Source organism: Maniola jurtina, chromosome 12 (genome assembly GCF_905333055.1).
Source record: "Maniola jurtina chromosome 12, ilManJurt1.1, whole genome shotgun sequence".
NCBI lineage: Eukaryota > Metazoa > Arthropoda > Insecta > Lepidoptera > Nymphalidae > Maniola > Maniola jurtina.
This window is the reverse complement of record NC_060040.1, coordinates 9,455,857-9,469,013: the sequence shown is the minus strand read 5'-3', so window position 1 is coordinate 9,469,013 and position 13,157 is coordinate 9,455,857. Positions and strand designations below refer to the sequence as shown.

Below are 13,157 nucleotides of genomic sequence, written 5' to 3'. Positions count from 1 at the left end.
TTCTCGCGTCAACACAAATTAACAATTTTCCTCCTAACAAACATGGCCGTTTTTATTTTCTGAATGTTGGCGCCTTGTTCAATAGTGTTGCCAATAAATGAAAGGCAAAAGAAACCAAATTATTTATGTAGTATGGCAAAAATAGGCGTTCTAATGTCGTTACATTCAGGACGTTACACACGCACAAAAAATTGGACACATTTTAGAAGTTGAAGAAAATTATGGTTATTGATAAAAGAATGGTAACCTTTTGTAAATACGTTGGAAAAGTAATCAGAACTCGAACCTAACTTACAAACGCAATATTAGGACAAAAGTTTTGTTAAAATGACATGTTTTCGATAATAGTGTAGTAGTTGGACAAACTGTTTTTGTATGGAGCAAAAATTTTGCCAATCGGAAAAAAACTAAAATAAATACAAATTTGTAAGGATAGCTGAGATTTCATGGTTTTATCTAAACTACAGAGAGGTTATATTTAGATCAATATGGAACATATATTCGTAACTAAAACAGCACTGATTCTATGACAAAAATAAAACCAGGACAACAAAAAAAAAACTAATGTACATTTTTTTACGACCGAACCCATCTTATAATACTTTGCCTACGTGAATTTGCTTGTTCAGGCGCGTTTGCCGATTTTGTGGTGAGGTCAAGGTTCAACTTTTAATGGAAGTGTCAAGTATGTTTAAGTTTTCATTTCTATCCGCTGTCTAGTCAAAGTTGGCAGTCAGTAGACTGGCAACATTTTTTAAATCGTGTGGGAACTTTTGAGTATCTGGGATAAAAAGTATCTTATCTAAAAATTTATTCAGCGATTGAACCGTTGTAACAGGCAGAGAGACACACTTTTTTTCACTTCTGACAGGCATCATTTAAATGTGGGACTGAATATACATAGTACTTACTATATGTTGTGTGGTATGGATTTGAAATCGATTCGCCATTAAATCGATTTGTTCAAACTCGCGTCTATTAGCGTGACATGTCATGTCGTTAGACACGATTCTTCACAAAGAAACCGTTCGTCGCGTCGCACCGCACTAATGACATGCTCTCTGCACGAATCGATGTCACTTCGTTCTACGCGAGTGGTAGTATAGATTTCCGAGAAAATGATTATTACCTACTCTTTATAAGTGCTGTTTAGTAGTAAGATTCATCATTTTTCGTTCACCATCCTCGTACGTATAGCTCGCTCAAATCACTTGTTTTTACACATCGACTATCGATTATTATTGCCAATGCCATATTACCTTCTACTCCGTGCATATTACCAACGACTGCTGACGACACGGATAGACCCAGATTCCTAATGACATAAGTACCTACTTGATTACTACGCAGAAATTAATTGGTTATATCCTTACAACTTTTTGAAACGTTATAACTCCTTAAATTATCCAATATTGATCACACCTAGACAAAATGTCGCCCTCAATCACTTCCATTATTTAAGTTCTATAGCTGATGCCCGCGACTTTGAACGCAAGGTTTAGGTTTTGAAATTCCATGAGACCTCTTTGGATAGCCTATGTCACTCTCTAGGTCCTTAACTATATCCATGCAAAAACTACGCAGATCGATTCCTCAGTTGTGGCGTGATTGAAGGACAAACAAATAAACCAACACACTTTCGCATTTATGATATGAGTAATTGAGTAGTGATGTGCAATGTGAAAATATTTTTATTTTTTAAACCAGTGCGCGCGGTTTTACTTGACGATTCGAAAGCACAGTAAAAGTTTATTAAAATAAAAAAATCTTATCTTCTACTTCTATTTCTATTTCACAACTTAACAGCTGGAAAGATTCAAATAAATTGGACACAAAGGGAAATAATCTCCTATTTATCAATAACACACCAGCTTCATTGTTTGATTGTGTATCCTCAATTACAATACTGGGCTTCTTCGTTAGTACTTAGTTTAAGAAGAAAATGTTACGAATAATTCAGACCTTGTGACTATTACTTCTGGATGTACGCCAATCTTAAGCTGCTAAGTAATAGCGGCTCTAGCACTTTCCCAGCTCTAGTACAAGCTGAAACTATTGCCAAAAGACATCAGCGAGCAACATGGTGGCAACTTGGGACATTAGAGAGCCTATTTAAATGGAAATATGAGTACTGGAACTATGTCTGCAACTTTGTAATTGGTATAACGTACGGAACTAAATCAGAGCAAAGAAGTTAGGTAGGCTTACGTTGAAATTAGGTTACAACAAAACTTTAATAGATTTGTTACTAAGTTAACACTTGGCATGTTTACAAACGTCACTCGTTTACTTGATTTCAACTTTAACTATACATATATACCTATTAGCTAATGGGTAAAATAAACTAACTTATATTACTTCGATAATTCAGTAAAAAAAAAAGATTTATTATTGTAGTTAGAGATGGATTAAATCATAATATACATACATGTAATGAAAGAGCCTGTCCTTTAATAATACACAAATTTCTAGTCATTATATTGTTTCCGCTAGGCACATTGTGCGGCACGTCCGCTTAAAGAAAAACAAAATAAAACCACAAAGCGCATTATATAAAGAGTTCTACAACCCTCGCCGTTATTATCTTTTGTAAGCTTTGTCATAAGTACTAATTACATCTAAATGAATGAAAAAAGAATCATGATAATAATTTGTCATTAAAATTTAGTACTTGAAAGAGAGTGTAAAAACTATTTAAACTATAATATTTATATTTATACGAGTAGTTACAGATACATTGATATGGATTGTAGATGCATTTCTAGTTGTACTGTGTATGATTCCTTTTGAACTATTATCCGAGTGAACTACTCTATTATTCCTTTCTTCGAAATGTCACTGTCATTACAGAATCTAGCCGTAATATCAATATAGAATGGGTTTGACATGTGGGAACAATTATTGGAAGACACAATACGTGGACACCATTGAAACACGATGCATATTACATAATATGAATCTCACGACATGCATAATATTATATGTAACTACTGCCTTGTTGTTCCAGTGTCTAGCTTATTTAGCTGTAAATCATAAAGTTCCACGTTCAAGTTCCGGGTCTATCCAAAAAGTCTCTAGCTTTATCTAGCAAAAAAAGCTCAGTTTGGAAGTTGGTGATGTATAACCCCCGTGACGAGGAAATCACGTCAGGCCGATGGTATGACATCTGGGCTCTCTCCGAACGTGTAGGATTGCTGTCCCATCGGACTATGACGGTGAGGGAATTGATAATACACCAGGGCCGTCATCATCATCTCAAGTCTCAACCCTTTGCCAGGCTATTTACTATCTTTACAGTCTCCTCTCTTGGCCAAAGTCCACCACGCCAAGTACAGATTGGCCGACTTCACACGCCTTTGACAATATTATAGAGTCTCAGGCATGCAGGCCCCTCGCGATGTTTTTTTTTCATCGTAAAGCAATTATTAGCGATTTATTGCTTAAAACTCTTTGAAGTTTACAGTGCGTTCTAGAGAACCCCCTAACAGGAGGTCGAAGTCTTAACAACTAGGCGCACCACGCTTATGTACTACTAGCTGTGCCCGCGACTTCGTTCGCGTGGAATAGTGACCGCGCTTTATATAGCCACGGACGCTCAGGCGCGAGGCGTGTAGTACGTACTCTGTACGTTAAAAATGTTCGCCGTGATTCTTTAAATTGACATAACTTTTTTATTTATGAACCGATTGACATGAAATAAACACTAAATGTTAAGTGAAGCTTACTACAATATATTAGTGAAAACCGTATCTAAATCGAATATAAGCCGTTTCTGATATTAGCGTGCACAAACACACAGACAAACAGACAAACAGACAAAAAAAAATTAATTACAATTTCGGGTTCGGTATCGATATAATAACAACCCCTGCTACTTTTTTTTATATATTTCCACTGTACAGACACCACTTTTCTACAATTTTATTATATGTATAGATCAAGTCATACGGCAAGTGTGTCAAGCCAAGTACGAATAAGGAAACTTTTATAATATTTCCTCATTATTTCCTACAGAGCTATGCAAGCCAACTACTAGGAAATAATCAAAATCACCGTTGAATTTGACTGCCATAGCCGAAACTGGATCAGAGACATTACGAGTACGTAGAATCAACAATTGAATCAACCGTCTCCAATCAAATTGAAATGTGCCCTGTAATTATTAGAGAGGTCCTTCAAAATCACACCCTGTTAGAACATTTTCAATCAAATTGATACATTACGAGGGGTTTGAGTGTGAAACTAAGTGTATTCGGGTTGTTACGTGGTTGGATCCTCTATCCCGGTATAACTACTGTCTTAAACCTACGAATTTATTGCAATGAAGCTTTGACCTTTTTTTTTTTCAATTTGCAAGCAATCCCATCTATCGAAGCGATAATACACAATTCTTGTAATCTCTTTTTTCGAGAAATAGGTATAGGTACTTGCGTGGAATGAAATGATTGTCTTTCTAATTAAATTTAATTTCGTCTTAAGTTAATTACAATTTACAACTAAAATTAAAAAATCGCCCAATTCATCTCAGTGTAAAAAAGTTAAAACTTGTATGAAAATAGCTGATTCTAGGCAGAAACGGCTTTGCCAAAATATACGTATATAACAAAAACATAGCCATACACAAAACCAAAATAACGAAGGAAGAAAAGAAATCTTGGATACAATAAATAACTATGTTGCAAAGTCTTTTATCGATTAACTAGCTTATACCCACGACTTCGTCCGCGTGGACTACACAAATTTAAAAAATCCCCATTTAGCCCCTTAGGGGTTGAATTTTCGAAAATCCTTTCTTAGCGTATGTCTATGCCATAATATTTATCTGCATGCCAAATTTCAGCCCGATCTGTCCAGTAGTTTGAGCTGTGCGTTGATAGATTAATCAATCAGTCAGTCAATCAGCCAGTCAGTGAGTTAGTCAGTTTTTACTTTTATATATTCACATTACAGATAGGATTGATTATATTAGTTTCGGCCGTTAATAGGTGTATAATTAATTCTGTGTCATCAAGTAACGCTTTGCTCAAACTATTCATAGGTACTTAGTACTTACCTTACATAGGGTATTGATGCTTATGAATATATCGGTAAGAACGTATGCGACCCAGATGTAAATGGTCTGCTTATATTTGTATGCATGAGGCAAAACCTAGAGGCTGTATTTATGGAACTGGGTAACGCGATAAATTTATTAAATATTACCGGCCAATGCCGGCAATTTTGAAGAAATTCACCACTTATTTTGGACAAGAATTAAGATTTTTATGGTACAAAACTCAAATGCGTCTTTAAACATAAAGACAATTAGCTGACTATCTCTAGCTTTGCTCGGTCAGTTCTCTCTTCCGTCATAAAGCGAAAATATAAATCCTCTTTATTCCTTATCCCGTGGGAATTTTCAAAAAATCCTGCCTTATCCCTTGATAATGGAAACGTCTGTGCAAAATTTCAGCTTTTCATAGTACGCGACAAGTCGAGGTGGTAATCAGGGTGTGCCCGGCACAAACGCACAGCTCTCGCGCTAACCCGGTGCGGGATAGCGCGGGTGACGTGCGGGTGGGCGGGGCGTCCCCCTGCCTCATATTCCGATTGCCATCTCGACCTGTCGCGTAGGTACTATACATATATAGGTTTGGGATGGACTGACAATGGAAGACAAACTCTTAGCGAGACAGCTGCGGTGGTATGGTCATGTCATGAGAAGACCCGAGGATCAAATGACCAGAAGCGTAATACATGTTAGCGCTGGACCCAGACGACGGGGCAGACCTCGACAAAGCTGGATGTCAGTAGTATTGAACGACCTGAAAACAGCCCAAATAGACACAATGACGACCCAAAACAGAACAACTTGGAGAAATATGGTTAGGAGAGCCGACGCCAATTAACATGGGAAAAGGCCTAGGTCTATATATAATAAAGGTGCATTCGATTCAAATCAGTTAAATAAATCTGTTGATCCAATAGTCAAACATAGCAGACTAAATATATTTTTTGAGCTAAATAAATATACTCTACTCTTGTTTTTCTCGTCCAATAAAATTCTCGAAACAAATAATAGAATGAGGGTTGTTACATGTACCTAAACCGACCGATGAGGGTGGTTAGAGCTTCGCACTGGGGTATATTGCCCGAGATTTTCCAGTAGTTTCATTTATCGCCATGCGGTATTTGCACTTGTTTTTTTGCAGTGTAAGCCTTGATCATTCATTTTAAGCTGGGTGCACGTCAGACATATTAAGAGAACCCTAGCACGCTCCCCAGGACCTTCCATGGTAACCTAGTTGTAGTTTGGTTCCTATTTGAATATTAACCGGTCAAACTTAATGAAATATAGACATGTTCTAGAAAGAAATGTCTGTCTGTGATTGTCCCGGTTGCTGTAGCTTAGTTTCAAAGTTACACGGGTTTCAAGGGACCGTGTAACTTTGAAACTAAGCGATGGGGTGCGCCTTACTCTTAAAAAAAGTTACGGTTACTCTTAAAAGCATATTAATTAGGACCTGTATGTAATAATTACACATTAGTACCTACATAATATTATGCAATTCATCCTTTAATTCTATAATAAATCTAAAACAATGTGAAAGTGTGTTTGTACGTATGTTTGTTTATATTATTGAAATAAAATTACCTGCCCACAAGATTCGTGATACCTTGTAAACTCTAAAAATTTGAATGATACCACTACTAGGATAAATAAAGAATTTAAAAAAAATTGTGTGTCAATAAATAAAGGTGTATTTAAATGTATCTGTGATGGTATCTGTGCAACTCTTCATGAAATACTATTAAATGACTTAAAACCTGCATAATCAAAAAAAACATCTATACCGGTTATTCTTTACTTAGTGTGCACATAAAATAAACGTGCCTTTAAATATGTAAACTAAATTAACTATATAGCTAAGGATTACAATATTATACATATAGGTATCTAGTAAATTGATGATGACCATAATATTCAAATTGTGGCATTCAACAAGGGCACTGAATAATGAATATGGGTCGATACTAAAGCATGTTATCCTTTACCGATGAATACGGTAAACGTATTATTTGTGTATTTAGATATACGAATAACTTGTTATATAGGTAGCTAATACATAATAGTACAATTTCGACTTAAGTACCTACGTGTAAATGATTGAAAAATTCAATTTCAGACCTCCTAAGCCAGTCCACCATCACCAGTTATTGGTTCATCCACAGAACCACACCCATAAAATTTCATACAAGCGAACAAAACTTAAAAATACTATTCACTAGCTGATCCCGCGACTTCGTTCGCGTGGAGGTTTTTTAAAAATCCCGTAGGAACTCTTTAATTTTCCGGGTAAAAAGTAGCATATGCATTATTAATCTAGGATATAATCTATCCCATTCTTTTCAGTCAAATCCGTCCGGTAGTTTTTGCGTGAAAGAGTAACAAATATTCACACATACACACGCCTTTATAATATTAGTGTGAAGTGTGATAAGGACAGCGCAATACATAAATCGAGCGGGACAAGAACAACGCTTTATATAAAAAATCGAGCTATAACTAGGGGTATTCTTAAGTTTCTGGCGCGGGGAGAGTATCACTTTTTTACGTAGTAGTTATGAGTAGAATTCTTCGGTTTTACGTTGCTAATCACTACAAATGTACGCACTGTCGCAATTAGGCCACGGTTACACGAAACTTTCAAAATTCAGATGAACACGTCAGCTGTATTTAGTAAAAAGATCTTAACCGCTGACTAAGTTACTTACAAATTCAGTCCTTCCCCCGCCCGATATTTCAGATATTGAAAAGGACGACCTATTTTAAAAGCTCCATTGGTATTTCGAAGTTGAATAGAATGCTTATGCGGAATTCTATTTAAATGGGAGCATTTTTCATTGGGTCGTGTCCGAATTTTTCTCTTTTACGGTATAGACTGTTTGAAGGTCTTTCGGTTACTGTGTACCTACAGAGGACAGAATCGGACAGTTTTATTGCTAACAGCTTTGCAAGTGACTTCAATAAAAATCCGTACAAATCAAGGCTTTGAACTGATTTTTAACGCACAGCAGTCTTTAAAGGTACCTAATAAAGATAAAACTTGAAATTATGAGGATAAGTTTTATCTAATACTAGCTGACGCCCGCGACTTCGTCCGCGTGGATTTAGGTTTTTCGAAATCCCGTGAGAACTCTTTGGTTTTCCGGGATAAAAAGTAGCCTATGTGCTAATCCAGGATCCATTCCGAATTTCAGCCAAAACCGTCCAGTAGTTTTTGCGTGAAGGAGTAACATACATACACACACACACACATACAAACTTTCGCCTTTATAATATTAGTGTGATAGTGTGAAGTGTGATTCTAACGAAACGAGCCCCAGAAATGAAATAGTGTGATGCAAGGAGATGTCATATTACTAAGTTGATAAGAATTTGTCGGGCAGAGTATAAACAGATCCCGCGCTAATATAATGATTACCAGAAAACAGCTAGTGTTTTGTATACCAGTCAAGTTTGAACCATTTGGTATACATTGCTCGCTTTTATAATTGCTATAACTCTGATATTTTAATGTATAAGAAATGAGAATGGTTGAAGTTGAACTTTACCCGATAAGTAATGTCGTACCCACTCAGACTTCCTTGTGCACATTCACAAGCTTCAAACTTACGGAGAAAGGAATAGACTGTCGCTCTACTTTAACTTTTCAAAGGTAAAGGTCTCTTTTTGGACTTCGTCTGTGATGGTGTTTGCTGGCGCGCATGCTGTGCTTGTTTGGAGTGTTTTTTTTTTTAAGAGTGGCTGGTTTTTGTGTTAGTTGGTGTTTTTGGTGGTGGAACTGACAGGGAAGCGCTCTAAAGGGGCGCCGCGCGTATGTCGGCGGGCGCCAGCGCAGACGGAGTCCATACTTGTATAAATTCAATAACTTGAAAATATCACAAACTTGACATTGGCTAATCAGAGTAAAGCCAGATTTAAAGAAAAAAAAAAAGGTCTCTTTTAGGGACTTCCACACGCCACGGTCTTGCGCCTTCTGAATCTAGCGGCTTCCTGTTACTCGTTTGATGTTCTGTCCACCTAGTGGAAAGTTTTCAAGCAATACTGCGCTTTCCGGTGCAAAGTCATCTTGGGACCGCAACGTCTATCGTGTTTGCAAATTACCTATGTGGCATTCAGCTTCGCAACCCGGTTCTTCTACGGATCTGAATTGATGAAATAAAGATCCACGCATAGCTATATCTACATCGCCCGCTGAGATTTTTTATGAGGCCCATAGTTAGCGATCATGTCCGAGATCCATAGGTATATGGCAATCCAAATCCATTATTGGCAATATGCACTGTTGGAATACTTTACTGAGGAATTTTGGACGAGAAGATATCTTGAAGTTTCCGGAACGCTGCTCAGCCAAGTTAGATTCGGTGACTAACCTCTTTCTCGAAGGCTCCTAGGTAAATCTCAATAAAGTTGGTTTACTGACAACATCTCGTCTTAGCGTAAACAACGCTTCCATTTAGCGATTAATCAACGATCTTATTTCAGTCTCGTCTTAAAATAAAATAACTTATTTCATGAAAATTGAGATCGCTTTATTGTGGTACTAATAATGGCGTGACTATCATTAATCATTTAGTTGAGATGACATCTCGAGATTGAAGTAATTTCTTCGTAATATTTCTTCATCACGCAAGATCGTTACTAGAAGCGTTATTTTGTTAATTGTTTGTCATTTTATGTAGCAAAATCTAAAATAAGAAGTTAAAATGGAAATACCTTTTTACATTTTATTCCCTCCCAAAAAAAAATCGACTGAAAATGGGAAGGATTTTAAAAGAGTATGCCTATGCCTATCCAGCTTAAGTTAAAAGTCTATTGAGCCAATGGATTTCAATTCCGTATTGGAAATATCGCAGGAGTACAGAAAAGGGAAACGAGGAAAAGCGCTTTAAAGTTATACAGGTGAAATTCGGAAACTATAGGAAATAAAAACCTGACACTATCAGAATAATACTGCATTTTTTCTATTTTCTATTTCCTAAAGCTCGGGAGGTTGCTTTGAGAGAAAAGGGGAACTTACTTTTTTAAACACATGTACATTTTGTTAGCTTAAGATAGTGACTATTAGGCTTCTTATACATGAAGCCGGAGCCGCGCCGGCGCCGGACCGTAGTCAGTGTACACCGGTGTTAGTGTACAGTCCGGCACCGGTGTAGGGATCTTACGATAAAAATATACATAGGTCCCCTACGTACAATATGTAACAAAAACCTTGTTGTTCCTTGTAGGTACATAAAGATAATCATTATAGGCGTGTTAATATTAATGAAAACCTTATTTAAAAAAATATCGAGTAGTGGTCAGTTATTGTTCATAGCTTAAAAAATGGACACACAATATGACCCACAGGATTTTTGTTAGGTACACAGTGTAGAACTAAACGAAGGTACGTAAGAACTACAGTGACCTCGTAAATAGATAACTTTACCCACATACATTTTTACATCGAAAGCAAATCATGCGTTTTTATAATTCACTTACCTAACACTTTACACACACAATTTTACATTTCTCATTCAAAGGTATACCTTCGTACAATCCATTAACAGCATTATCATATTTTCTCTTTCAAAGAAGTTAACCCTCTCGAAGATCTTAAGTATATCGGGAACGTCCGTAATTCACTGAGGTCGAAGGGACCCTCACATAAACGGAGAAATGTCACACAGTCCATTAGGCAAGGTCGCGCTAATGGTTCGACTTCTGCTCTAAAGATGCGGAACAGATGCACTTATGTAACCTAACTATTTATAAAGATTTAACCTAATAGTATGTCACACTATGTTCTTGTATTTTTCAGTAGATAGACCTTGATTTACAACGACTTTGTCAGTATTTAATTTAACTGTTTATTATTTCTGGCGGTAAAAAATAGTTTATTTCTAACTCCAATATCACAGAATACTAACTATGTCTGATCAAAATCTAAATGGCCGTTATAAGATAACTAAGTAAGTAATTGGACTTTTGGATGAATAATAATATATTGTAGTCGGCTTCTTCTTATCCCAGGAAAATTCTTAACCAATAAAATAAAATAAAAGTATGTAGGTACTAAGTAATTAAAATCTGGCTGACTGACTAATTAGATCAGACAAATTAATACCCATATCACTACCTAACTACCCATAGGTTGTTCACTACTCACCACACAATGTGAAAGTGTGTTTGTTCGTATATTTGTCTTCCAATCACGTCACAACAGAGCAATGGATCAACGTGATTTTTGCATAGGTATAGTTAAAACTGGGAGAGTGACATAGGCTCTTCTTTATCCTGGAAACCCAAAAAGTTCCCCGGAAAAACCTAAATCCACGTGGACGAGTTCGCGGTCATCAGCTAGCCGTCTGAAAATAAATAAAGCTCCGTAGATTCTAATTGTACCTACTAAAATCTCATCGCGTAATAATTCTCCCTGGTCCCTACGATAAGCAATCCGTGAACTAGGTAGGTATATTTACATCAGCGTAATTACGTCCCCGAAACTTGACTTAATTAAGGGCTTTCTATTACATAATTTGTATAAAATAACGTGTATAACGTAGCTTTAATCTTGAAGACGACTTAAACCGCAAAAGGCGTCGCGCCGTCTGCTCTACCTTTTGTATTGCTTAAGAGCTGTAATAATATGATGAAAGCTTTACGCTTGTAAAATATCACACCATATTCTATCACAGTGCGAATGTGGTAAATATTTTCTGTAATGTTTTTTTAAATCTATTAAAAGCCTTTCTATTCTAATCTCACGTGGTGCATAGAGTATAATTATACTTTTAAAATCTTGATTTTGGGTTTTGTGTCAATGGGGCTATTAAGTTAAGGCTAAATGAATACTAAATAAAATATGGCTAATATCCACTTCATATTCATAAAATCCTGAGTAGTTTAGATACTTAATTTATCCTGAAACAGTCTGTATTCATACCGCCTTTGGATGAGAATTATCGACTCATTAAAACGCCCGCAACGAGGGCATAATATTTCCATAACTCAACGACTAACATCTCTTGCATAACATTGTACATTTAACGGATACCAGTCACGTTATTGATTCACTAAAGAATTTCATTACGGGTGTTCCGTAAAAGAGATACCGAAATGAAAACAACGGGGACCAGCTTTAATTTGCGGTTACCAAAGTGAAAGAATAAAACTTTGGAAAACAGGGATTAAAGGTCAAAGGCAATTGGACATCTACCTTACTGAATGGAAAGACAAAGGGTCAGCATGCACCTACTCATTTATAGATATGTATAGGGATGATGTTTTTACCCTTTCCAATTTGCAATATTGGTAATTTACAGTAGTTTAGTGCATTTTGTATCAAAAACAAATAAAAATGAAATCCTACTTTGATGAGAGGCGAAAGTTTAGATGCTTAATAAGCACTCCTTCACGCTACAGTGACTAAATCAATTTAGCTGGGAATGATATGATATAAGATTAAAATTAGGTTCATGCCTCACGCTATAAAAGTTCTATTCGATCAAAGCAATAGCAAAAAATCTGCACTTTATTCCCAAACTAATGGCATCGCTCGGGGTTTTAATTGAGATCGTACCGAGCGGTAATCGAAGGAACCTTGCTTAAATTATCACGATAATTAAGTTAGCGGCCCCAACCTTAATTTGAATCAAGAAGGTATGGTATTAAAGCTCTCGCTATATTGTAGAGTTTTGTAGAGTTCCGTACCAAAATTATAAAAATGTAACCTTTGTGGTGCGGTGCGACTTTCTCTGTCTGCCCGTCAGTCCGCCCGTCCGTCCGTCCGTCTGTCACAGTCGATTATTTCAGTAACTATTAAAGCTATCGACATGAAACTTGAAATAATTGGATATAATAATGGCCCATCATTGAAATCAAAAAAAGGGCGGGAAATGGGGGGGGTTTTCTTGTGCACACTAAAACAGATTTTTATGCATAATAGTTTCTGATTTATCGTGCAAGACATCGAGAAGAAAACCCGAGTACGGAACCCTCGGTACGCGAGTCTGACTCGCACTTGGCCAGTTTTATTTAATAACAATTACGTAGGTCACTCAAAAATTTTTGTCGTTTGATATTCAAACATGTTCATACATGCATAATCCAAACATTGGCGTGTAGTACGCAG

The 13,157-nt window shown here is 36.6% G+C and overlaps 1 protein-coding gene and 1 long non-coding RNA gene across 2 annotated transcripts in view; one reads left to right on the top strand and one right to left on the bottom strand.

The window, feature by feature from the left end:
- The window catches only part of LOC123870515 (trace amine-associated receptor 6), a 53,226-nt gene that overhangs the window by 29,130 nt on the left and 10,939 nt on the right, over window positions 1-13,157 (bottom strand). The window lies entirely within an intron of this gene.
- Window positions 662-7,593, top strand: LOC123870522. The gene is made up of 3 exons (XR_006797086.1): window positions 662-719; window positions 1,666-1,672; window positions 7,582-7,593. It is a non-coding gene; the product is annotated as an uncharacterized LOC123870522 (long non-coding RNA).